Raw genomic sequence first — 24,364 nt, 5'->3', positions numbered from 1 at the left:
TTTGTTTGTTTGCTACTTTGAGACGGAATCTCACTTTGTCACCAGGCTGGAGTGCAGTGGTGTAATCTCAGTTCACTGCAACCTCTGCCTTCCAGGTTCAAGCGATTCTCCTGCCTCAGCCTCCTGAGTAGCTGGGATTACAGGCTGTTAGAAATGCTTGTTCCCTGGTGCCATAAAGAAATAGGACTTGAAAATAAATTTAATTTCCTCAGCAAGGCCATTTTTACTTTCTGCAGAAAGTGTACACTCGCCAGCGGTTTTGCCATGAAGAGTACACCAAAGGAGACAGGGTCATTTATAACCTGACACGTCCACCCTACTGCTGTGTCCGATTTCCACTGGCTGGAACGGGACCTCACATTCTGTATTTGTCCCGATTGGCTAGCAACTTAGAATTTTTAAAAAGAGACAAAGGCAGAGGAGAACAAAGGAAGGAGCAAGTAACTTGTGGAATGCTGAGAAAGGTAAAAACATCTTCAAACAATGAAGAAGAACAGGCTGTAACCTAATGCTTGCTTGAACCAGTATAAGCCTGTCAGGGCAAATATTTAGGCTAAATAGTGGGAGCTAAGAACATAAAGTACATTGATTTCTTTATTACGGCTAGCAGATATTGAAGAATGTTAGCACAGATCTTTGAATAAATTTTGCTTCTAGGAGAAGTTACTATTTATTCCTAATTAGATGGGGAGGAAAGTCTCTTTGAAGAGGAACATCTACTTTACTTTTTACACAGGTGCCTGCCACTGTGCCCGGCTAATTATTGTATTTTTAGTAGAGATGGGGTTTCACCATCTTGGCCAGGCTGGTCTCAAACTTCCTGACTTCATGATCGACCTGCCTTGGCCTCCCAAAGTGCTGAGATTACAGGCGTGAGTCACAGTGCCTGGCCTGATTTTTTTTTTTTTACAGTGGTATGCTTAGATTCCTTTCTCTTTATCTTTTGTTTTTCTACTAGAGATTTTTGCTTTCTGATTACCATGAGTCTTAAATAACAATCTTGTAACAGCTTGTTTTAAGCTGATAACCACTTAACTTTGATCACATATAAAAACTACAATTTTACTCCCCCCTTACATTTTAGGTCATTGATGTCATAATTTACATCTTTTTATATTACACATCTATTAAAAGTTATTGTAGTTATATTTATTGTAATATATACTCATAGAGCTGTGTCTCCTTTGTAGCACTTACCTCATATACAATTTTATATTCTCTTATGTCATATTTGATTAGACTATGAGTTCCATGTTTCATGAAAGCACAGAATGTGACATTTTTGTTAACTATTAAGTTTCCAGCACCAAGCATAGTACTTACTACAGAGTAGTTGCTTAATATATAATTATTGAATCAGTAAATCAATAGTGATTGCATTAGTGTGTAATTGGCTGTTTAATGTCCATTTTATCTCCATAAGAGCAGGAACATCTGTCTTTTTCAACAATGAATTTTTGGGGCATAATGCTAAGTAAATGATCCTCAATATAAATGTGCTGAATGAAAGAATTAATGGATGAATGAATAAAAGTGAATTGTGACTACCTAGGAACTATGGAAAAGATGAAAAGAGAGTTCAGGCAGTTGGCTTAAGGTGAGATGCAGCTTTGGCATTTAACAACCAAAGGCCAGACCACCCCCTGGCAGTGACCCACTCTCTCAGCTTTTACCTGTACTTCAACAGGGCATCCAGTGCTTCAGTCTAAAGAAATTCAGTCCATCATTTAGGGCTTCCAAGGAGACCAAGGAAGAGATACATCTGAGAATGGCAGTGATATGGGTTGGCTGTGTCCCCACCCAAATCTCACCCTAAATTGTAATAATCTCTACATGTCAAGGGTGAGGCCAGGTGGAGATCACTGAATCATGGGGTGGTTCCCCCATGCTTTTCTCGTGATAGTGAGTGAGTTCTCACAAGATCTGATGGTCTTATAAGGAGCTGTTCCCCCTTTGCTCAGCACTTCTCCTTCCTGACGGCTTGTGAAGAAGGTGCCTTACTTTCCCTTCACCTTCTGCTATGATTGTAAGTTTCCTGAGGCCTCCCTAGCCATGCTGAACTGTGAATCAATTAAACATCTTTTTTTTTTAATAAATTACCCAGTCTTGGGCAGTTCTTTATACCAGTATAAAAATAGACTAATACAGGTTGGGACCTTTTCATTCTGCCTTCAAGTCATACACTTTCTAGGCAGCCACTTTGTCTACCCAGCCATAGGTTCAGTCTTGACTAGAGAAAGTCTGGTGCAGATCACACTGTAGCTCCTTTCTACACCACATTTGTAACAAGTTCCGTTGTCTGGAAAGGAAAAATAAACAGAGAAACATTGAGGAAGAGTAAAGCAAATATTGATCAAGAGGGAGTTTGGGGGAATGTGAGAAGGGCAACCCCAAATTCATGTCTGGTTACTGTGGGAGAATAAGCTTTAAGATCTCACTGCAAATGGATTTCTGTTTCTATTTTTAAATTTGCTTTTCTTGTTATTGCTTTGCTTTATTTTTTAGCAAAAGAGCTCTTTCCTTGTCCTGGTGTAAGAAAGTAAAGGTAGTCCTTTGGGTATAGAGCGGTGTTTCCCAGAATTTTTGTTTCTGTTGTTTTGTAAACAGACATATGCATTTGGTGTAACTATAATACTCCCCACTTCCTACTATATTCTGGTAGATTCCTTCTACCAGAAGTTTGTATCTCCCTGGGTAGCTATTTTACATGCTCTATGTGTTGGAATGTTTTTAGGCTTCATATATGGTATTCTTATATTACAAATATTTATTTTCTTCACTTAGCATAGTCCTGCCATCTTCAACTACATAAAGGAAAGCCAAAAGAAAGTTTTCATGCCTGTGCTCAAGGCACTAGTTTACACGGTAAGGAACAACAGGAGGAAGATATAACCTTGAAGGGAAGGTGACATTTCTGTGGACAGTCAGGGCTCCTTAACAAGCCACTCACCACTGCGCCCCACCTAGTGATTCTTCCTCCAAGTGTCTGTATTTTAATATGGTAAGAGGTGACATAGCAGGGCGTGGGGGCTCACACCTGTAATCCCAGCACTTTGGGAGGCCAAGACAGGAGGATTGCTTGAGCCCAGTAGTTCAAGGCTAGCCTGAGCAACATGGTGAAACCCTGTCTGTACAAAAAATACAAAAATTAGACAGGCATGGTGGCACATGCCTGTGGTCCCAACTACTAGGGAGGCTGAGATGGAAGGATCATTTGAGCCCAAGAGGTCGAGGCTGCAGTGAGCCAAGGTCACACCACTGCACTCCAGCCTGAGAACCAGAGTGAGACCCTATCTGTCTTTAAAAAAAAAAGTGACATACATTATGAATAGAAGCACATATTTTTCATATGCAAGGTTTTTGCTCGTGTTGTTAACCACAGGGGAAAAAAATTGAGGCAGGAATGATACAAAACTAACATATAAGAAGCCCCAGCATTTTTTTTAATAGTTACCATCCTCTTGGGCTCTATACTTCCATTTAAATGAGCTTATCAGATAGTTTTAGTCTCCTGATGGGTTGGAACTCCTTATTGGTCAGCTTTTGTAGAAAAGGAGTAGGAACTTGAAGGAATAACATAGGTGATGTTTCCCAAACTGAGGGAAAGACCCGTGGTACAGGTGCTTGATGATTATGGAACGACTGTGTGTGAAATGACACTACACTACTCAGTGTGCAGCTAGACATTTCAATTATCTTTCAATCCTTTTAATTAATCAAGGAGAAATTTGCACTTGAGTTCTGAGGGTCCTAACATTGCTGTAATCCTGGCATCCCCTTTAAACAAAGAGAGGTGTATTAGTCAGTTCCCGCACTATTCTAAAGAAATACTTGAAACTGGGTAATTTATAAAGAAAAGAGATTTAATTGGCTCATGGTTCTGCAGGCTGTACAAGAAGCATAGCAGCTTCTGCTTCTGGGGAGGCCCCAGGAAACTTACAATCATGGTGGAAAGTGAAGGGGGAGCAAGTAGTTCACATGGCGGGAGCAGGAGGAGGATAGAGATGGGGGAGGTGCTAGACAATCTTAAACAACCAGATCTCATGAGAACTCACTAACTTCCACAAGAACAGCACCAAGGGGATGTTGCTAAACTATTTATGAAAGACCACCCTCATGATCCAATCACCTCCCACCAGGCCTCGCCTCCAACACTGGGGATTACAATTTGACATGAGATTTGGGCGGAGACAAAGATCCAAACCATAAAAAGGGGTGAGTCTTAGGTTTGGGGTCAATTACTGTATTGTTAGTATTCTTTCATTTTTTATATCTATTATTCATGTTACCATGTATTAGTAGCCAGTGGTACTAATTTTCCTGTTAGTCATTTAACCAGAGTAGGATACCCGTTTTGTGCTAGGCTCAGTTCAAGGTACTAGGGATTCCGTGCTTAATAAACACAGCTCTTCCTTTCATGGAATGTATAATAAAGTGATAAAACATTTTCTCTTAAATTACATTTAAGTTTTTAAAAGTAAGCTGTTAATTAAAGCAAAATAATTAAGCAAGTGCTATTACAACAGGTAGTTCACAAATATGACAAAAACAATAAAAGTGGCATTTATATAATTAAAATTGAAGAACTGTAGGTAAGTTATAGAATCAACATTAATTTCTTTCCTTTCTTCCTTAGCTATAAGGACATTTATTCTGTGCCCCCTGATTTTCCAGGCATTGCTTCTGATACCAAAGACAGCCAGAAGAAAGATATATTTGCTATTCTGAAAGCGCTCACAAATAGAGGGGAAAAGGTCAACATTCACCATCCAGCATGAACACCCTGGAGGCCACTCATTCCTGCTGATGAATGTCCCGTGGCAGCTTCCTGGTGGTGGAGACCACAGAGGGGATGTGGGCAGGTGTGGGGGATACGGGGGCAGAGCAGGATGCTCCAGGCATGGGAAGTGGCATGGGTAAGTCACACTAAGGCACACCATCGAGAGCCACGAATGCCATTCTAAGGACATTGAATCTTTTCCTGAAGGTATCAGGACACCACTGTGGGATTGTACAAAGAGGAATAGCATGACCAGTGTGCTCTTAGGAACATGACTCCGGCTGTTTCTTTTTGAAATTTTCATTTTCATAAGACTAAATTGATCAAAGTGTGCTGAAATTGCTGGGAACAAAAACAAGAACAAAATCTCTTTTCCCTACCCTCTCATTACTCTCCAATAGAGTGAAGTTTTCTATCTTCCTTTACCTCCCACTTTTAAATATTTTAAATATTTCCCACTTTTAAAGAGTTTGCCCAGAAAGATTTTCCAAAATTAATGAGAATACTGAAAAATCGTAGTTGCTTGGGTGCAACTTCAGGTTAGATTAGAGCTATGTTCATCCTTTTAAAAAGTTTTTAAAATTCAATTAAGTTTTTTTGTTTGTTTGTTTGTTTGTTTGAGGCAAGGTCTTTCTCTGTCACCCAGGCTGGAGTGCAGGGGTGTGATCATAGCTCACTGCAGCCTCAAACTCCTGGGCTCAAATGATCCTCCCACCTCAGCCTCTTGAGTAGCTGAGACTCCAGGCACACTCTACTATACCCGGCTAATTTTTACAATTTTTTTGTAGAGATGAGATCTCGCTATGGTGCCCAGGCTGGTCTCAAAGTCCTTGCCTCGAGCAATCCTCCCACCTCACCCTCCCAAAATGCTGGGATCACAGACATGAGCCACTGCACCCAGGCAATTTTTTTAAAGAGAGAGATGAGGTCTCTCTATATTGCCCAGGCTATATATAGCCCAGTAGCTATTCACAGGCGTGATTATCACACACTGCAGTGTCAAACTCCTGGGCCCAGTAGATCCTCCCATAGGTGGGACTCCAGGCAGACGCCACCACACCTGGCTCTCTCACTCTTTGCAAAGACAACTCCTAATCTTGATCTCTTTGGACTGTTGGGACAAGCCTCTGATGGCTGAGGCAGGTTTCACTATTCTCACTCATTCTCTGAATGGGGAAACAGAATGCCCCAAGGGGGTGAAGCCAGGGATCAACCCAATAGACTCTCATTTTGGTTGTTCCGCCACAGCACAGGGCCAGGAAAGATAAAGGAATGATTTCCCCCTGGCTTTCTGGGCTTCGCGAGGTCTTTGTTCACAGTAGGTCTTCCACACCATCACATGACAGGGATCTTGGGCACATCCTCTATTTGTCTCCCTTAATGACTGTACTGCATCCTTCCACTCTATGTCCACATTGAATATCACATTTTAAAAAGGTGACTTTTATTTCACTTTTATACTCAAATGATTTTTGACAGTGATTTTTTTTCCTCACCCTTTCCAGGAGGGTTTGGCAATCATGGCAAAACTTGCTTCTAATAGACCCGCTTTGGTTGGGGAGTACTTTTCTTTAAGCATCTTTATGTTTTATTACAGACCTGGCATTGTAGGGTAGATGCTCTTTGCTAAATTTTTTCATCTTCATTTCCCCTCCTCTGAGAAGCAGATTATTACTCTACTAAATGCCTTGAGCAAAACTTAATTCATTCTACTGATTCACATCGGTAGAACAAGCACTGATGGGAAGGGCTGTTTGAAATGAAATCAGAACTAAAGCTTACACAGTTTAAAAAAAAAAGAAACAAGAAAGAGAAAGGAAAAGAAATGGGCTGACATCCCCCTCTCGGTGTGAAGGGATTAAGATGGTTTTAATTATCTCACCTGGCTCTTGTTACTGCACTTATTCTTGCTTCCTCCGTCTAGCTAATATGATAGCATAAGATCTGGTGCTCTCATCTGGATTTCCCCTCTTTAGGAAAGTCGAAAAGCCCCCAGGTTAAAGAGTAACAATCACAGTTCAAAATGCTCAGAAATGTGTGATGGCAAGAGCAGAGGCTTCAGTGACTATGCTCGGTCATGTGCAAATGCTGACAATAACTGGAGACTCAGGGCTGAATATGTTACACTTTTATGAATAAAGTAACTGGGTTTCCAATGTGATCTGGAGGTGAAAAGAAGACGTGGTTATTGAAGGTATTGGTGAAATATCACGGAATGCAATCTCAGACGCGTCCTCCAGTGGGGGCCAGCTGCGTAAACACAAGAGTGAGGTGTTTGAGGGCATGGCTGTTTCTTTCATTCCACTAAAATACATGCATGCACCAACACACAAAAAAATCACTCCTACTTCTTGGCCTTTATTCTAAGAAGATGACTGGCATCAGTTTCACATTTGCTGTTTTTCTTCTCTCAAGAACTCTGCGTGACCTGACTGAGAGCAGGGAAAGGAGTGTTCAATAGGTCTTTTTTTTTTCTTCAGTTGCTGAACACCTGAAAATTCTCCTGTGATAAAGACCCAGCCAGCATCCTTGAGTGTGGACCACATTAAGGGAAAGCTTGAAGGAAAAGAGAGTGAGTCATATATTGCAAAGTAGAGCCAATCCAGAGAACTAGAAATTATTATTCTGATCCCAGGAGGCAGAGGAGTAAAGTAAGACCAGGGAAATGGAGACACTTGCATCTGCTTTGGAGCTGGGGTTGGTGGGCAAAGAGAGGAGTGCTTCTGGCCATTAGGGATAAGTCTGCTCAGCAGGAACCACGCAGATTGCCTGGTGGGAGAAGGCCAAGGTGGACGGGCCTGCTGTCCTGCTCTCAGTCACTTCTGCTGGATGAGAGCTTCTGAGCTGCCGCTTTTGTTCAGGATCAATAAGCACAGTGAGAAAAGGTGATGAGTGAAAGGTGGAAGGGGCATCAGCTTCCCATAGGAGTGAACTAGGGAAGCAGTGATGGGCACTGCATCCCTATCTCAGCCCCAGGTATCCAAGAACAGCCTTCTGGATGTTTTTCTTGAGGTGACTTTCCTGAGAGGTAAGCCTCGTGACTTGTGGCTGAGACAAGTCTCAAAAACCTGAGAATGCAGAGCTTCTTGGTGGACCAGTCAAGTGACTGGGGGTGGAAAATAGGATCTCCAGCCTCGAGCCATCACAGGGCTCTCCACACTGTCAGGGAGCACCCAGAGGGATACAGAGAATCTTCCTCCCTTTGGAAACATCAAAGGGAAATCCAAGAAATTACTTCCATCTGATCCTTATAACTGCATGCCCCACTGACCAGAATAAGCATGGGACAAACACATTAGCGCCCACATAAAATGGCTTTTGGAAAAGTCAGATATGATCCACTGAGCCGAATGATCATTACAAGCTGTAATCAGCAATACCAAATTTCACAGTAAACGGGACATTGGCTATCCTGAAAGAAAAAAAAAATTCTACCCTGCACAAATGCTGCCCTGGAATTGACCGAGACAATTCTCCATCTCTTTCTGTGTAGCCTCCAGGACAGTTTGATTTTGTTTTTGGAGGCATTGTTCATCTTCGTGGTCCTGCTAGTCAGGCTGAGGCAAATGAACTGATTTATGGAATCTTGGCAGTAGCCTTGGCTTCCAGCTAAAGTCGGGGATCTGCAGATTTGGCTGGCTGCTGAGAGGCAGTCTGGGTATATCTCTGTTATCAGGGTTTACACTGATAAGCAATGTAAATCAATAAAATGAAAGTAAAGTGCCGGGCATGGTGGGTAATGCCTGTAATCCCAGCACTTTGGGAGGCTGAGGTGGGCAGATCACTTGAGGAAAGGAGTTCGAGACCAGCCTGGCCAACATGGTGAAACCCCATCTCTACTAAAAATGCAAAATTCAGCCAGGTGAGGTGGTGCATGCCTGTAATCACAGCTACTTGGGAGTGCTGAGGCAGGAGAATTGCTTGAACCTAGGAGGCAGAGGTTGCAGTGAGCCAAGATCATATCTCTTGCCTGGGCAACTGAGTGACTCTGTCTCAAAAAAAAGCAAATAAAGAGAGTGGTCTTGATCTGGTTACCATTCCAGAGTCAATTTCCAGCAAATGCAAGGCTGCTAAATCCCAATGGTGAAGATCTTATGAATTCTGTGGGCTCTGTCCAGAGGGAAGAAACAAATAGTTTCTAGTAACCTATGGAAACAAGAAAGGGACCTTGTAAAATTAGACTATGAAATTTAAGGACCCTCAATGTGCTTCTGAAAGACAGAGCACTATTTTGCTCTGAATCCTTCATGAAATTACAAAAATATTCAACCAGAGCAAAAGGAACCTCCCCATTTTTCAATAGAATCCCCTTGACTATTGAGAGACAGGACTAGCTGAACTTCCTAGGCCGACTAAGAATCCCTAAACCTAGCTGGGAAGGTGACCGCATCACCTTTAAACACGGGGCTTGCAACTCAGCTCACACTCGACCAATCAGGTAGTACAGAGAGCTCACTAAAATGCTAGTTAGACAAAAACAGGAGGTAAAGAAATAGCCAATCATCTATTGCCTGAGAGCACAGTGGGTGGGACAATGATTGGGATATAAACCCAGGCATTGGAGCCAGCAACAGCTACCCTCTTTGGGTCCCCTCCCTTTGTATGGGAGCTCTGTTTTCACTCTATTAAATCTTGCAACTGCCCACTCTTCTGGTCCCTGTTTGTTAGGGCTTGAACTGAGCTTTCGCTCACCGTCCACCACTGCTGTCTGCCGCCATCGCAGACCCGCCACTGACTTCCATCCCTCTGGATCCAGCAGGGTGTCCGCTGTGCTCCTGATCCAGCGAGGCACACATTGCTGGTCCTGATTGAGCTAAAAGCTTTCCATTGTTCCTGCACTGCTAAGTGCGCAGGTTCGTCCTAATTGAGCTGAACACAGTCACTGGGTTCCACGGTTCTCTTCCGTGACCCACGGCTTCTAATAGAGCTATAACACTCACTGCATGGACCAAGATTCCATTCCTTGGAATCCGTGAGGCCAAGAACCCCAGGTCAGAGATCAGGAGGCTTGCCACCATCTTGGAAATGGCCCACCGCCATTGTGGAAGCGGCCCACAACCATCTTGGGAGCTCCAGGAGCAAGGACCCTCTGGTAACACTATGATTTCTAAATGTTGACATCTAGGAAGAAAAACAGAGTACCCATAGTAAAAAGTCCAGCAGGGCAAGCTTGCCACATTCTGGGCATGCAGGAGTCTGATGGATGTCTAACTCCTGCACTGGCTGAGTTCTAATGAGGCAGGAACCCTTGGAAGACTTATTGAGTAATAGCATATCCCATCTCTGAGGGCACCTCCCAGGACAGAAGCTCCCACCACTGTCCATAGTGACCATCAGCCCAGCTTTGACAACTCTAGTCATTAGAAAGTCCCTCCTTTTGTTAAGCTCTGATTAGCTAGCTGTGCCCCCCACCCCTTCTCAAAGCAGACATGAATTTTAAAATGTCTTTGCCCTGGAGCAAAAAGAATTCAGAAATAAATACTGGATTTGTCAAATTGAGATAAAAGGTTGATATGTATTCTCGACTGGCAATAGAAACAAATGTGCCCCATATATTCATGCTCATAAAAACATAGCTTCAGCCAATCTGAGCGTTACATCAAGTTGAACCATATGAAATTGCCAATTTTGTTAGTCACACATGATTGACAATTGGCTACTTTTACATGATCCAACCTCCAACATGACAGTTAAGAGCACAGACTTTGGAGTCAGCTCTGCCACTTACCAGCCATGATAGTGGGCAAGTTACTAACTATTCTATCTTCATTTCCTCACCTAATAGGATTTATCTCATAGTATTAATCCTATTCTCACAACGCTTGTGAAAAGTGAATGAGTTAATACAAGTAATGCATTTAAAAGCGTTCTTGGCATATAGAAATAATTATTCATTCTCTTTTCATAGGACTTTGCTGACCCCAATTAAATAGTTTACCCTAGAAGAATAGAACCTATTTGGGGTGGGGTGAGTGGCTACAAGAGGGACATTTCCCCAGGACATCATGCACAAAAGGGGCTTCAAATGTAGTCTTTTTACTTATCTCCAAATGAAGGTAAATATACAGTAGATTTATGAATTATTGATTCATAATAAGTTATTAATTATTAACACTTAAATTTATCACAATATTTAGAGACTTGTTTTGGCATATCTTTCTTATTTAATACATTTGAATCTCAAAAAAACATACAACTGGCTCAAGCTTCTCAATCTCTGAAAGGCAGTAGACAATGGAACCGCTCAATGCCATTAACTTCTCTGTATTTCTCCTATTGAAAATACGAAAGGAGAATGAATGGTAAAAGGTAAAGCTAGCCGACTCCTCCCTTGTTAGAGACCTTGACCTCCACAAATAGGTTATTTCTACCTCCAGCTCAATGATCAGTTCAAGATTTTAGGGGTCTGTGGTCATGCGCACCATTGAGTAGTTTCTAGCACTGTCCATGCCAAGAAAGGCAACCACGAGCTAATTCCCAAGATGTTTGTCAAAAGCCTTATTGAGAGAATTCATATTTAGCAAAAAATAATTGGAGATCATACAGTATTCCATGTTCTCAGATGCTCTAAAATCTAACCATGGATTATGGCAGCTTGGTAAAGAACTGATGATTTGTGTAGAATTGTAATGACTATCCCCAAATAGCTTCACTGAATTATGGACCTGTGTAATGGGTCAGTATGAGAGACAGTCCAGTGAAAGTCTTTGTTGGGTCTACTATGACAATATTGTTGCTGTTTCAAATGATGTCCACTTTATGCAGAGAAGAAAATTCTTACTTCATCCTGGAACTGAGAAGTCAATTTTGTAAATTATTAGACTTCTGTTTTCAAGATAGCACTTAGAAACCTGAGAAACAAATGCACAGTCCCTTAAATACAAGTCAATTTTAAATAAAATTATTTAATAACCTTAAGATTATTACTACAAGTTCCATTTTATGTCTCCACCATTATTTTATTTTCTCTTACTTAAAAAAATTAGTCTATTGGTGTATAATATATATACAACAAAATTCACCAATTTGAAGTGTAAAATTCAATGAGTTTTGACAAATGCATAAAGTTGGGTAACTACTACCTGTCAGAGCAGGAGCATCACCATTTTGGACAAGCACTGCCATTTTAAGCTTCACCTTGATCAAAAACTGCCCGAATCCAAAGGGCATCAGCCTAATGGCTAAGATCAGCATGACCATAAACCACAAATAACATCCCCTAGCAGAGACATGCCAGCCCTGAGATAACCTCCCTTCCGGCCGGAAAGATGTCAGCCCCAAGATAACCTTTCCTCCACCCAGAGACATTCCAACCCTGTCAAAAACTTCTGCCCAACCCAGAAACATTCCAAGTTTGTGATAAGCCCCGTCACCCTAAAACCAATATATACTGTTAGTCTGTAAGAGATAGCGCTTCTGACGGAAATTGGCCAGAAGCCCCTCTCAGGTTTATTCCCCAAAATAAACCTGTCTTTGACTGTTGAGCTGCTTTTTGTGTTCTTTCCTCTTTCTTTAACACCTATACCACCACCCTCATGACATACAGAACATTTCCATCATCCCCCCATTTCCCAGTGCTCATGTGTTGACAGTCTCCTCTGCCCAGCTCCAGGCCCTGGGAACCACTGATCTGCTACTCTAGTTTTGTCTATTCTAGAATTTCACATAAATAAAATCATATAGTCTTTTGTGTCCGAGCTCTTTCAGTTAGAATAATTGTTGTGAGATTTATCTGTGTTGTTGGGTATATTGGTAGTTCATTCCTTTTTATTGCTGAGAAGTAATTCCATTGTGTGACTATACAGATATGCCAAAATCTAGGTTGATTCTAATTTGGGGCTATTATAAATAAAGCTGCTATGAACATGAATTCACTAGTCTGTGTGAATATATATTTTCCTTTATTTTGGGTAAATGCCTAGGTGTGAGATTGCTGGATTAAATGGCACCTGTATGTTTAACTTTATATGAAACAGCCAAATTGTTTTCCAAAGTGGTTGCACCATTTTGCATTTACCAGCAATACATGAGCATTCCAGTGGCTTCACATCCTTGGCAATACTTGGTATTGTTAGACTTTTTAATTTTAGATATTCCAGTGTATATGTAGTAGGATTTTATTGTGGTTCTAATTAGTATTTCCCAATGGCTATCAATATCAAACATATTTTCATGTTATTTGCCATTCATATATTTTCTTTGGTGAAATATCAGTTCAAAATTTTTGCCCTTCTTTTTTTAAAAAAAAAAATGAAATTGGGCTGTGGTCTTCATATTATTGATCTCTAAGAGTTCTTTATCTATTCTGCATATATTCTGGATATATGTTTTGCAAATATTTTCTCCCTGCCTGTGAATTTTCTTTTCATTGTCTTCGCAGTGTATTTTCAAAAGCAAAAGTTTTAAATTTCTTTCTTCTTCTTTTTTTTTTTTTCCCAGACAGGGTCTGGCTCTGTCACCCAGGCTGGAGTGCAGTGGTGCAATCTCGGCTCACTGCAAACTCTGCCTCCTGGGCTCAAGTGATCCTTCCACCTCAGCCTCCCAAGTAGCTGGGACTACAGGTGTGTACCAGCTAATTTTTTTTTTAACTTTTTTTTAGAGAGGAGGTTTCACCATGTTGCCCAGGCTGCTCTTAATCTCTTGAGCTCAAGTGATCTGTCTGCCTCAGCCTCCCAAAGTGTTGGTATTACAGGCATGAGCCACTGTGCCCAGCTGCTTAAATTTCAGTTAAGTTTAATTTATCAAAATTTTCCTTCGTGATGTTTATGTTCTTAGAAATCTTTGCCTAACCCAAGGTAACAAGAAAACAAAATTTCCATATCCTCATCTGGAAATTTTACAGTTTTGATTTGTTATTTAGATCTATGATCCATTTTGAGTTAACTTTTGTATGTAGTGTGAGGTAAGAATCAAAGTTCATTTTTTGCACCTTGATATCCAATTGTTCCAGCATCATTTGTTGAAAAGAATATCTCTCCCTATTGAGTAATCTTTGCACTGTTTTGAAAACCAACAGATCACACTTGTTCAAGCCATGGCCCATGGGCTGCATGCAGCCCAGGATGGCTTTGAATGTAGCCCAATAAAAATTCATAAACATTATGCAATTTTTTTTAGCTCATCAGTTATCATTAGAATTAGTGTATTTTATGTGGGACCCAAGACAATTGTGCCACATTCTGCCAGTGTGGCCCAGGGAAGCCAAAAGTTTGGACACCCCTGCGATAGACCATGTAGACAGGGGTCTATTCCTGGATTCTGTACTGTCAGGCTGATTTCATTAATTTATGTGTACAGTTATGCACTGTATGTCATTTTTGCCAATGACAGACTGCATACTGGATGGTGGTCCCATAAGATTATAATACCATGTTTTTACTATACTTTCTTTTATGTTTAGGTATATGTAGATAAACAAATACTTACCGTTGTGTTCCCATTGCCTACAGTATCCAGTACAGTAATATGATGAACAGGTTTGTAGTCTAAGAGCAATAAGCTAGACCTTATAGCCCAGGTATATAAGAGGCTCTACTGTCTAGGTTTGATAAGTGCACTCTATGATGTTCACACATACAAAATCAACAACAAAATCACCTACACATTTCTGAATGTATCCTCATCATTAAGCAATACATGACCCTATATGTGATTGCTGTAGTCTTCAAATTAGGTTGTCTAAGTCCTTCAGCTTTGTTCCTTTTCTGAATTGTTTTAGGTATGCTAGGTCCTTTACTTTTCTGTTTACATTTCTGAATTAGCTTGTCAATTAAAAAAAAAAATTCCACATAGGATTTTGATTGAACTTACATTGACTTTCTATGGTAGCCATAAAATTGTGGCTTGCAGAGCTCCCATTATAAGGAGTGCAACCAGTGCCCCAGATGCTATGCTTTGAGATACATTGCTTTATTTTGGCTGGGGCCACACCTTACTTGGACAAGACTGCTCCCTTGTCAAGGACTGAGCGTGGCAGGGCTACAAAAGCAGATTCATTTCTGGGAGACATTAAACTCCTCTTTTGGCAATGTAAACTCAAGGAATCCCTGCTGGCTTTGTTGAAGCTTCCTTAGACTGCATGACAGTCTAGGACAGTTCCACCCAACATTCTCTCCCTCTCGTCTTCACTTAGATTCACACTTGCCTCCTAGCCTGACATCTTTCCCAGCCTTTTCCAGCTCTCACCCTCATTTTCTTTTCAAAAGCATCTTCCTTAATAAAATCCTTGAATATTACTCCTGTCAATGTCAGCTTCTCAGAGGATCTGGGTTAACACAAGTGGTACCAAGAGTGGTTTGAGAAAACAGACAGCAAGGTGGAGTTGTAAAATTAACTCACCTACTTGGCAGGTCAGAAACACATGTATGGTCCTGGTAACAAGATGCAGTCCAACTGCTAATATTTCACTGGTAGGGGGGCCTTGAAAATGTTCCTGTCAGGGCAAATGCTGCGATGGGTGTGATGATATCTGCATTTGGAAATACGAGGGAAACTTCTTATAAGTATAGTGCAATTGGGCCAGGTACAGTGGCTCATGCCTGTAATCCCAGCACTTTGGGAGGCCAAGATGGGTGGATTACGAGGTCAGGAGATCGAGACCATCCTGGCCAACATGGTGAAACCCTGTCCCTACTAAAATACACAAAATTAGCTGGTGTGGTGGTGTGCGCCTGTAATCTCAGCTACTCAGGAGGCTGAGGCAGGGGAATTGCTTGAGCCCGGGAGATGGAAATTGCAGTGAGCCAAGTTCGCACCACTGTACTCAAGCCTGGCAACAGAGCAAGACTCTGTCTCAAAAAAAAAAAAAAAATATATATATATATATATATATATATATATATATATATATGTATATAGCACAATTGGCTGGCTAAGGCTAAGTGCATTGACTGCATGTTAGTGGGGAATGAGAGACTGAGAGCCATTATTATGCACTTAATAGCTAAGTGTGGGAAACATAGAGACTGCAGTGGTAATGGTGGTTGCATATAAAGAACTCTTTACCACCTATAGCTGAAGGGCAGGCACAATAAAAGGCAAGCTCAAGACCTAATTATGAGGATCTCAGAGCACCAGAGACATTAAACACTCCTTTAAGCAGGAAATCTGGAGAGATGTCCTTAGTGATGCTGACTCTACAGCATTCCCACCCCCATCCTCTGGGCATGGATGGGTGGCCCATCTTTCCCTAGTAAGAGCTAGCACTTTGACCATACTGAAAGATGCTGCAGAATCTTCCTCACCAAAAGACACAGACACAGCCCTTGAGACCTGTCTCTATCTCCATTCCTGCTCCCAGACTGATAGAGTGAAATTCTAAGATAACACATATATAGTCAGGGTGTGCCCTGTAAGGCAAGAGAGAGATCTACACAGAAAGAAATAAGACGTGGTGGGGCATGGTGGCTCATGCCTGTAATTGCAGCAATTTGGGAGGCTGAGGCAGGAGAATCCCTTGAGCTCAGGAGTTTGAGATAATCCTGGGCAACATAGGGAGATCTCATCTCTACTAAAATTCAAAAAAATTAGCTGGGCATGATGGTGCAGCTACTTGGGGGTTGAGGCAGGAGGATCATTTGAGCCTGGGAAGTGTAAGAGTTAAAGAAAGAGGAAAGAAACACAGAATGCAGCTTAACAGTCAAAGACAGGTTTCTTTTAGAGAAAAACCCGAGAGGGGCTTCTGGACAATTTTGGTCAGGAGCACTTTCTCTTACAGACTAAGAGTATATATTGGTTTTAGGGTGAGGGGCTTATTACAAGCTTGGAATGTTTCTGTGTGGGGAAGATGTTTATGACGGGGTTGGAATGTCTCTGGGTGGAGGGGAGGTTATCTTGGGGCTGACATCTTTCCAGCAGGAAGTGGGTTATCTCAGGGCTGGCATCTTCCCAGCCAGAGGTGAGTTATCTTAGGGCTAGCATGTTTCTGGTTGGGGATGAGTTTGGAATGTTTCTGGTCAGAGATGTTGTTTGTGGTTTATGGTCATGCTGACCTTAGCTATTAGGCTGATGCCTTTGGATTTGGGAGGTTTTTGATTCAGGTGAATTTAAAAATGACAGTGCTTGTCCAAGATGGCGATACTCCTGCTCTGTCAGGAAGTAGAGGCTGCAGTGAGTCCTGATCATGCCACTGCACTCCAGCCTGGGCGATAGAGTGACACCCTGTTGAAAAAGGAAAAAGAAAGGAGACAACTATCTGGTATGTACTGGCAGTACCATGGAAATACTCCTGGGGTTAAACTTGAGGGTTTTTGGTTGAGGAGGCTAGAATGTTAAGCTGGATAACCAAGAATTCATTGATTTGGGAGCATTTTCTCAGGATATAGTTTTTATCACCCTAGCAAAGCCCCAGGGGATAGGACAAACTAATTTGATGGGAGTGGCTCCTACAAGCCAGGAAAAAATGATGGACAAGCCTCAGCAAAGGAGAGATGTCTAAGCTTCCTTCATAGACAGCAAGGGAAAGAATGAAGAGCCTAATAAGCATGAATGTGTTCCAATAAAACATTATTTCCAAAAACTCACGAGGGGCTGGATCTGACTGCAGTTTGCTGAACACTGCCCCTGACAGCAGCCAACCAAGGTGCCACTTGATATCTCTAATTTAAAAAGAAGAACAAAGTTAGAATGGAGGAGTCAAAGTCTGAAAGCAGTTGCCCCAGTAACAAGTTACCATTTGGTGGTTGGTCCCCATGCCGGAGCCAATTTCCAGACCTGGAGCCCTTTGACTAAGACGTAGCCAGGTCCTACAGGATCCTGTAACATCATGACAAGTAGATCCTGTGACACTTCTCTAGTTCTTCCACAAAGTGACCTATAGCCATTTATTTAGGTGACCATACCCTGTGGAAAGGGAGGAAAAAGCAGATATTTCAAGAACTAATTGGCTACAGAGTCTGAGTCGACATTGGTACTCAGAGACCCAAGATATCATTGTGGCTGTTGGTCAGCATGGGGCCCGCAGGAACTAGGTAGTAATAACCAGGGTCCTGGCTAAAGTTCAGCTCACAGTGGGCCCCTAGGTCCACGGACTTGCCTGTTGCCATTTTCCAATTCCTAAGCATATAAGTGGAATCGATGCATTTGACTATTGGAGTAATCCCACACTGTGTCCCTGGTCTGTAGAGTAAGACTTTTTTATAATTAAGAAGGCCAAATGGAATTCACCAATACTGTGAGCAGATGACAGAGATTAGTGACCTGAAAGATGTAGGAGCATTGGTCTCTGTCATTTCTCAGTTTAATTTGCCAGGCTGGTCCCTGGAGAAACCATATCGGTCCTGGGGAATGACTTAAGAGTACCACAGGCTTAACCAAGCTATAGCCATCCTGGAAGTTGCTTGCCAATTCTGGTGTTACTGAAAAAGCAGATTAAACTCAGCTACATGGGATAAAGTCATCAGTTGGCAAAGTGTATTCTTCTTCACTTCAATTAGGAAAAAGTATCAGAGGCTGATTGCAGTGGTTCATGCCTGTAATCCCAACACTTTGGGAGGTTGAGTTGGGAGGATTGCTGGAGCCCAGGAGTTCGAGACCAGCCTGGACAACATAGTGGGACCCTGTCTCTACAAAAAATTTACAAAAAAAATAGCCGGGAGTTGTGGCACCCACCTGTAGTCCCAGCTAATGGGGAGGCTGAGGTGAGAGGATTGCTTGAGTCCAGGAGGTTGAGGCTGCAGTGAGGTATGATTGAGCCACTGCACTCCAGAGTGACACCCTGTCACAAAAAAATCAAAAACAAAACAAAAGAAAACAAAAAAAACAAGAAGAGGAAGAAGAGAAGAGAAGAAGAGAAAAAGGATGAGAAACACTTCATGTTGATGTGAAAAGGACAATGTTCACTTATAGTTTTTCCCGAGGGCTATATTAGTCCTCCTGCTCTGTCATAACACAGTGTGAAGAGGTATGGACCATTCCCCAGTCACACCAACCATCTTATCAACATCATGCTGCTTGGACAGGATGAGCAAGAAACAGCAGTGCCCTGGAGGCCTTGGAAAGTCACCTGTGCTCTAGAGGGTGGGAGAGAACCCTACGAAGATCACTGGACAATTCAGTGAAGGTTTTAGGGGGTCCTCTGATCAGGGTCATGCTGGGATATACTTTAAAAAAAATGCACATTTCGACATCTTGAATTCTTCACGCAGGGAAAGAAGCGTGGTACCCAGTGAGCCACTTTAGAATCTGGTGGCCACATATTCCACCCTGGGAAAACTGATCCAGCCCATGTACCAGGTAACAAAAAAGGCTGCCAGTTTGCACAGCACTCAGAGTGGGAAAGAGCACTGCTTCAGGTCCGGGCCATGAAGCAATCAGCCCTGCTGTTGGGATCATCTGATCAGGCAGATCCTATGGTTTGGGAAGTGACAGTGGGGAAGGCATGATGCAGTATGAAACTTATGACAAGCTCCAGTAGAAGAATCACAACACAGGCCCCTGTGATTCTGAAGTGAAGCCAGGTCATCCTCAGCAGAGAGTGACATGCCTTGGGAATCAGTCCCTGTGCATCACTGGGCCCTGATAGCATTGGAACACTTAGCTATGGGACAGCGGGTGACCATGTGTTCAGAACTTCCATTTATGAACTGCGTTCTGTTAAACCTTCCAAGTCCTAAAGCCAATGAGCTCAGAAAGTCCACTCTAAGATGAAAATGGAGCATCTGGGATCAAATTAGAGCAAGGCCAGCAGGCACATGTCAGTTGCACGAGCAGGTAGCCCAAACCCCCATGTCACTCACTGCAGTTGCACTAGTGCACTTACTCCCTATGACCAGCTCGAGGAGGAGGAAAATGTTTAAACGTTCCAGGTTGATGACCAGCCTGAGCAACATAGCAAGACCCGATCTCTACAAAAAAAAAATTTTTTTTAATAAACTGGGCATGGTGGTGCATATCTACAGTCCTAGCTACTCAGGAGGCTGAGGAGGGAAGATTGCCTGAGCCCAGGAGTTGGAGGCTGCAGTGAGCTATGATTGCACTTCTGCACTTTAGTCTGGGCCACAGAGAGAGACTCTGTCTCTTAAGAAAAGAGAAAGTTTCAGCTGGGCGCGGTGGCTCACGCCTGTAATCCCAGGAGTTTGGGAGGCCGAGGCCAGTGGATCACGAGGTCAAGCGATGGAGACCATCCTGGCCAACATGGTAAAACCCCGTCTCTACTAAAAATACAAAAATCAGCTGGGTGTGGTGGCGTGCACCTGCAGTCCCAGCTACTTGGGAAGCTGAGTGAGGAGAATCACTTCAACCCAGGAGGCAGAGGTTGCAGTAAGCTGAGATCGTGCCACTGAACTCCAGCCTGGTGACAGAGTGAGACTCCATCAAAAAAAAAGAAAAGTAAGAAAGAAAGAAAAGAGAAAGTTTCAAAGTTGGTCTATAGATGACTTGCTTGGTTCAGTATGTGGGGGCAAGCCAAAAATGAACAGGAGTTGCATTATAGCCACATTCATGGGTGATTGGATGGTGGAAAAAAAATGTTCTCCCAATGGGCAAAGCTTTCAGCAGCACACCTGAAATTGCCAGAAGTGAGAATACATTCAGATCTCTGGACGGTGGCATAGAAGGAAGTGCGCTAAATGATTGGGACACGGGGTTCTGGAGGAGGGACATGTGCATGAGAAAATGGGAGTTGGCACAAAGCATGAAGATGTTGGTATCATGTATGAATGCCCAGAAAGCATCCACCCACCATGGAAATGGCACTGAGTAACCACGTAGATAAAACGACTTGACTGGTTGACATTCGTCAGCTTTATCACCAGCCACCCAGAGCTGCCATGATAGGCCCATGAGCATCATGGCCTTGGTGGCAAAGACAGAGGTTACCAATGAGCCCAGCAGCATGTGCTTCACTCACCAAGGTCTGTTTCACTACTGCTGTTTCGGAGGGAATGCCCAGCTTGTCAGCAACAGACACCAGCACTGAGCCCTTACCATGGCACGGTTCCCCAGGGGACCAACATATTCTGTAGCAGTGAGTTGACTCTATTGGCTCTTCCCGTCTTGGAGGGGCTGGAGGTTTGTCCTCATAGGGATGGGCACCTCCTCTGGGTATGCGATCACCTCTCCCGCTTGCAGAGCCTCAGCTGTCCAGGCAGCTCTAGAAAGCTCATGCTGGCTGTTGAATGGAAACTGGGCTGTATGGAGCCAGGTTGAAGACCAGGAGGCCATGGAAGGAGACACTGCAATAGCCCAGTTAAGAGTTGATAAGAAATGATGGCTGGGTGACAGTAGAGATGGTGAAATAATAGGATTCAAGTTTAAAATAACGAAAAGGTAAACAATGTGTTATGATAAAAGCTTACTTTCTTCTAAGGCATCTTAGACCCACCTTTCTACATTTTAATGGACAATACGTTCGCTCTGATTTTCCTCTGATCCAATGAATCCTTTGATAAAATTGCAAACAATGTTTCAGGGTCCCGCAGATACAAAGAAAGCAGGGTGAGTATCTAGTGGCATTGTGCCCAGAAAGGGTGTTACTTTTGGCAAAATGAACCAGAGCAGTTTCCAAAGTAGTATTTATTCTTTTTAAAATTATGCACACAACAAATGTCTGGGTGAGCCGACTTCTCTAACCCATGTACTAATGTGTGGGTAGGCTTATAATTTGGGGCACTCACTCAGGAAATTCTGAAATTAAGGTTCTTTCAGAAGTGTTGACTCATCCCCTCCACACTTTCTGAATATATCCATTTAACACACTAATTAGTAATTCTAAATTGCATTCTAAATTCTGCAGGTGATTTTCTGATGAAATGTTGCTTCGCTAATTCTGGTGGGTGTTGTTTAGAATTTGCTTCTGCATTGAAAATAGCTTTCATTTTGCTTTTGATAAAAATGGAAACTATTAGAAAAGGTCCATCCAACTGGATATGACACTGTGACTCCATCACAGTCTACTAGTCTATGAGGTTTGCATTCAAATACGGCAATCATGCATCTGTTTTTCACCTTTGAAGAAAGCAAGTCCTTGGTACAGGAGAGTTTATGAGAAAATCATTGTTTTTAAATATCTATGTGCAATGCCCAAGAAACATACATTTAATGTACTAGACAGTACACAGGATATACTCTGTACCATGTATGTATTTAATCCACCATTTAGTAGTTTCCTGAGACTGATCAATTTTCTACCATCAATGCCTACTGCTTGATGTCAAACTTCAATTCTAATTTAAAACTAATGATTTCAAATCTTAAACAAAAGTAGATATTCCTCACTAGGAGGCATTTACATAGATCTTTAAGTGACGCACAAAGAAAGAGTAGGTTTTGTTTTTTCTTTTTTTTTTTTTTCAGATTTCTATGTTGGATGCATGTAGAAAGCTTTCATTCTGAAGCAGAGTTTTCAGCGAAGTTGGAAAAAGAAGAACAAAGGTGAAGATATCCACTTAGCAACTCTCATTATTTGTGTGTCACCATGGCTTCGGAGAGAGGGATACACATTTAGTATGAAAAGGAGGCTTGGAGGTTAGCGGAGAGTTGGTGGTGGTATAGAGTAAGAAGACCTTTTCAAAGTTTGCTTTCTGGAAGAGCACTAGCTTCCCTGGCATGGCCAATGGGGTGTTTGCTGTTCAGTAGCTATAACTTAAAGTGCTTAAAACCACAAGATTTACTGCTCCTAAAGGTACCGAATACAGCTATTCAGTATGCATGCACATTTGTTTACAGTTTTTCAGTGCTGAGGTGATAAAACAATATGGACCCTCAAATCTCATGGAAAAACCAGTCTAATACCATGTTAGAGAAAAAAGAGAGTGGATGCAAATGGTTAAATTAGGGACTCTTGAGGGACCAAGTGTCCTATCACACATGTATGAATCTATGCCGTCAATTACTCTCATTGTTTCTTCACTAAAACCTCCCTTTCAGAAGTTTATGAAAGAGGAATTTAAGATTCAACTTTGGAGTAAGATTACATGACTCTTAAGATCCATTTCAGGGCCAGGTGCGGTGGCTCACGCCTGTAATCCCAGCACTTTGGGTGACCGAGGTGGGTGGATCACGAGGTCACACGTTTGAGACTAGCCTGACCAACATGGTGAAACCTCATCTCTACCAAAAATACAAAAATTAGCTGGTCGTGGTGGCACGTGCCTATCATTTCAGCTACTCAGGAGGCTGAGGCAGGAGAATCGCTTGAACCTGGGAGGCGGAGGTTGCAGTGAACCGAGATTGTGCCAATGCACTCTAGTCTGGGCGACAGAGCAAGACTCCAACTCAAAAAAAAAAAAAAAAAAAAAAAGATCTGTTTCAAACCCAAGGTTCTATGAAGCCATAAAAATGATGCTTGTGGCCACATTTTGGTTATACTTCTTGCTGCCATAGTCCTTTTATGCCCCTCTCACTTTTTCACAGAAAAAAAAGGTTTATGAAATATGTAGATGTTTTATTTTCTCCATTAATATTTATTACCTACAAGTTATGTGACACCGAATAGTTTGTAGCTCCTTATCCAGGACCCATATTCCCAAACCTGCAGAATCAGGACATGTGTTTTGCATGCGAGTATCAACATGATAGTGTATTTGAAATTTCAACATATGGCTAAGAAATCTCTCAAGTCTTCCTTCTCTCCTAAATCTCTCCTTTTCTGGGTCTCCTTGTCTTATTCCCCATCTGTACCTATTTCCATAAACCCTCCCAGCACCAGTTTCTTCTGAACCCCATCAACACACACACACACACACATACACACACACACGTATTCACACATACACACAGGTACACATACATATATACACACACACATCTACACACATACACACACGGTGATATCTCATGATACCACCATGCAAAATACCAGTGTCCTGATTCTGCAGATTTGAGAATATGGGTCCTGGATAAAGAGCTACAAACTATTGGGTGTCAAATAATTTGTACGTAATAAACGTCAATGGAGAAAATAAAACATCTAAATCTTTTATAAACCTTTTCTCTCATATTAAGACTGAGATGTTTTAGCAAAGGAATCTGTGAGCTCATTGAAGATGGGAACGACAGATCAACTTTTGGTGTCCTCCAAAGTGGAGAACTTTTTTTTTTTTGAGATGGAGTCTCACTCTGTTGCCCAGGCTGGAGCGCAATCTCAGCTCACTGCAACCTCTGTCTCCCGGGTTTGAGCAATTCTCCTGCCTCAGCCTCCTGAGTGCTAGGACTACAGGCACGCACACCCACGCCCGACTAATTTTTGTGTTTTTAGTAGAGACGGGGTTTCACCATGTTGGCCAGGCTGGTCTCGAACTCCTGACCTCAGGTGATCCACCAACCTCAGCCTCCCAAAGTGCTGGGATTACAGACGTGAGTCACCGTGCCTGGCCCAAAGTGGAGAACATTTCTAATGCTCCTTTGGGGGAGAAGAGAAACCAAAAGGTTAAAAAAAAAGTCGGTGAATTTTTTCTTTCCAAGAATTCAGTTAAAAGATAAATCTTAATACTTAGGGCCTTAGGAACTAGAACTTAGGACATAGCATCAATGGATAGATTTTCAGTTTTAAATAAATTTATTTATTAGCAAGTTTATTCACAGGTGCCATTCTGAATAGCACAGCAGAAAGTTTGTCACAAAGTTTTTTTTTTAGGAAAAATTTTA

The 24,364-nt window shown here is 42.2% G+C and overlaps 1 long non-coding RNA gene across 1 annotated transcript; it reads left to right on the top strand.

Annotated features, from left to right (window-relative positions):
• The first annotated feature begins 416 nt into the window (after positions 1-416).
• On the top strand, positions 417-22,430 carry LOC134807100 (uncharacterized). The gene is made up of 4 exons (XR_010146737.1): positions 417-464; positions 7,261-7,352; positions 10,689-10,836; positions 22,073-22,430. It is a non-coding gene; the product is annotated as an uncharacterized LOC134807100 (long non-coding RNA).
• The last annotated feature ends 1,934 nt before the right edge of the window (positions 22,431-24,364 follow it).

The sequence above is a fragment of the Pan troglodytes genome, chromosome 8, assembly GCF_028858775.2.
Source record: "Pan troglodytes isolate AG18354 chromosome 8, NHGRI_mPanTro3-v2.0_pri, whole genome shotgun sequence".
In the NCBI taxonomy this organism is placed as follows: Eukaryota; Metazoa; Chordata; class Mammalia; order Primates; family Hominidae; genus Pan; species Pan troglodytes.
This window is presented reverse-complemented; position numbering and strand designations above follow the sequence as displayed.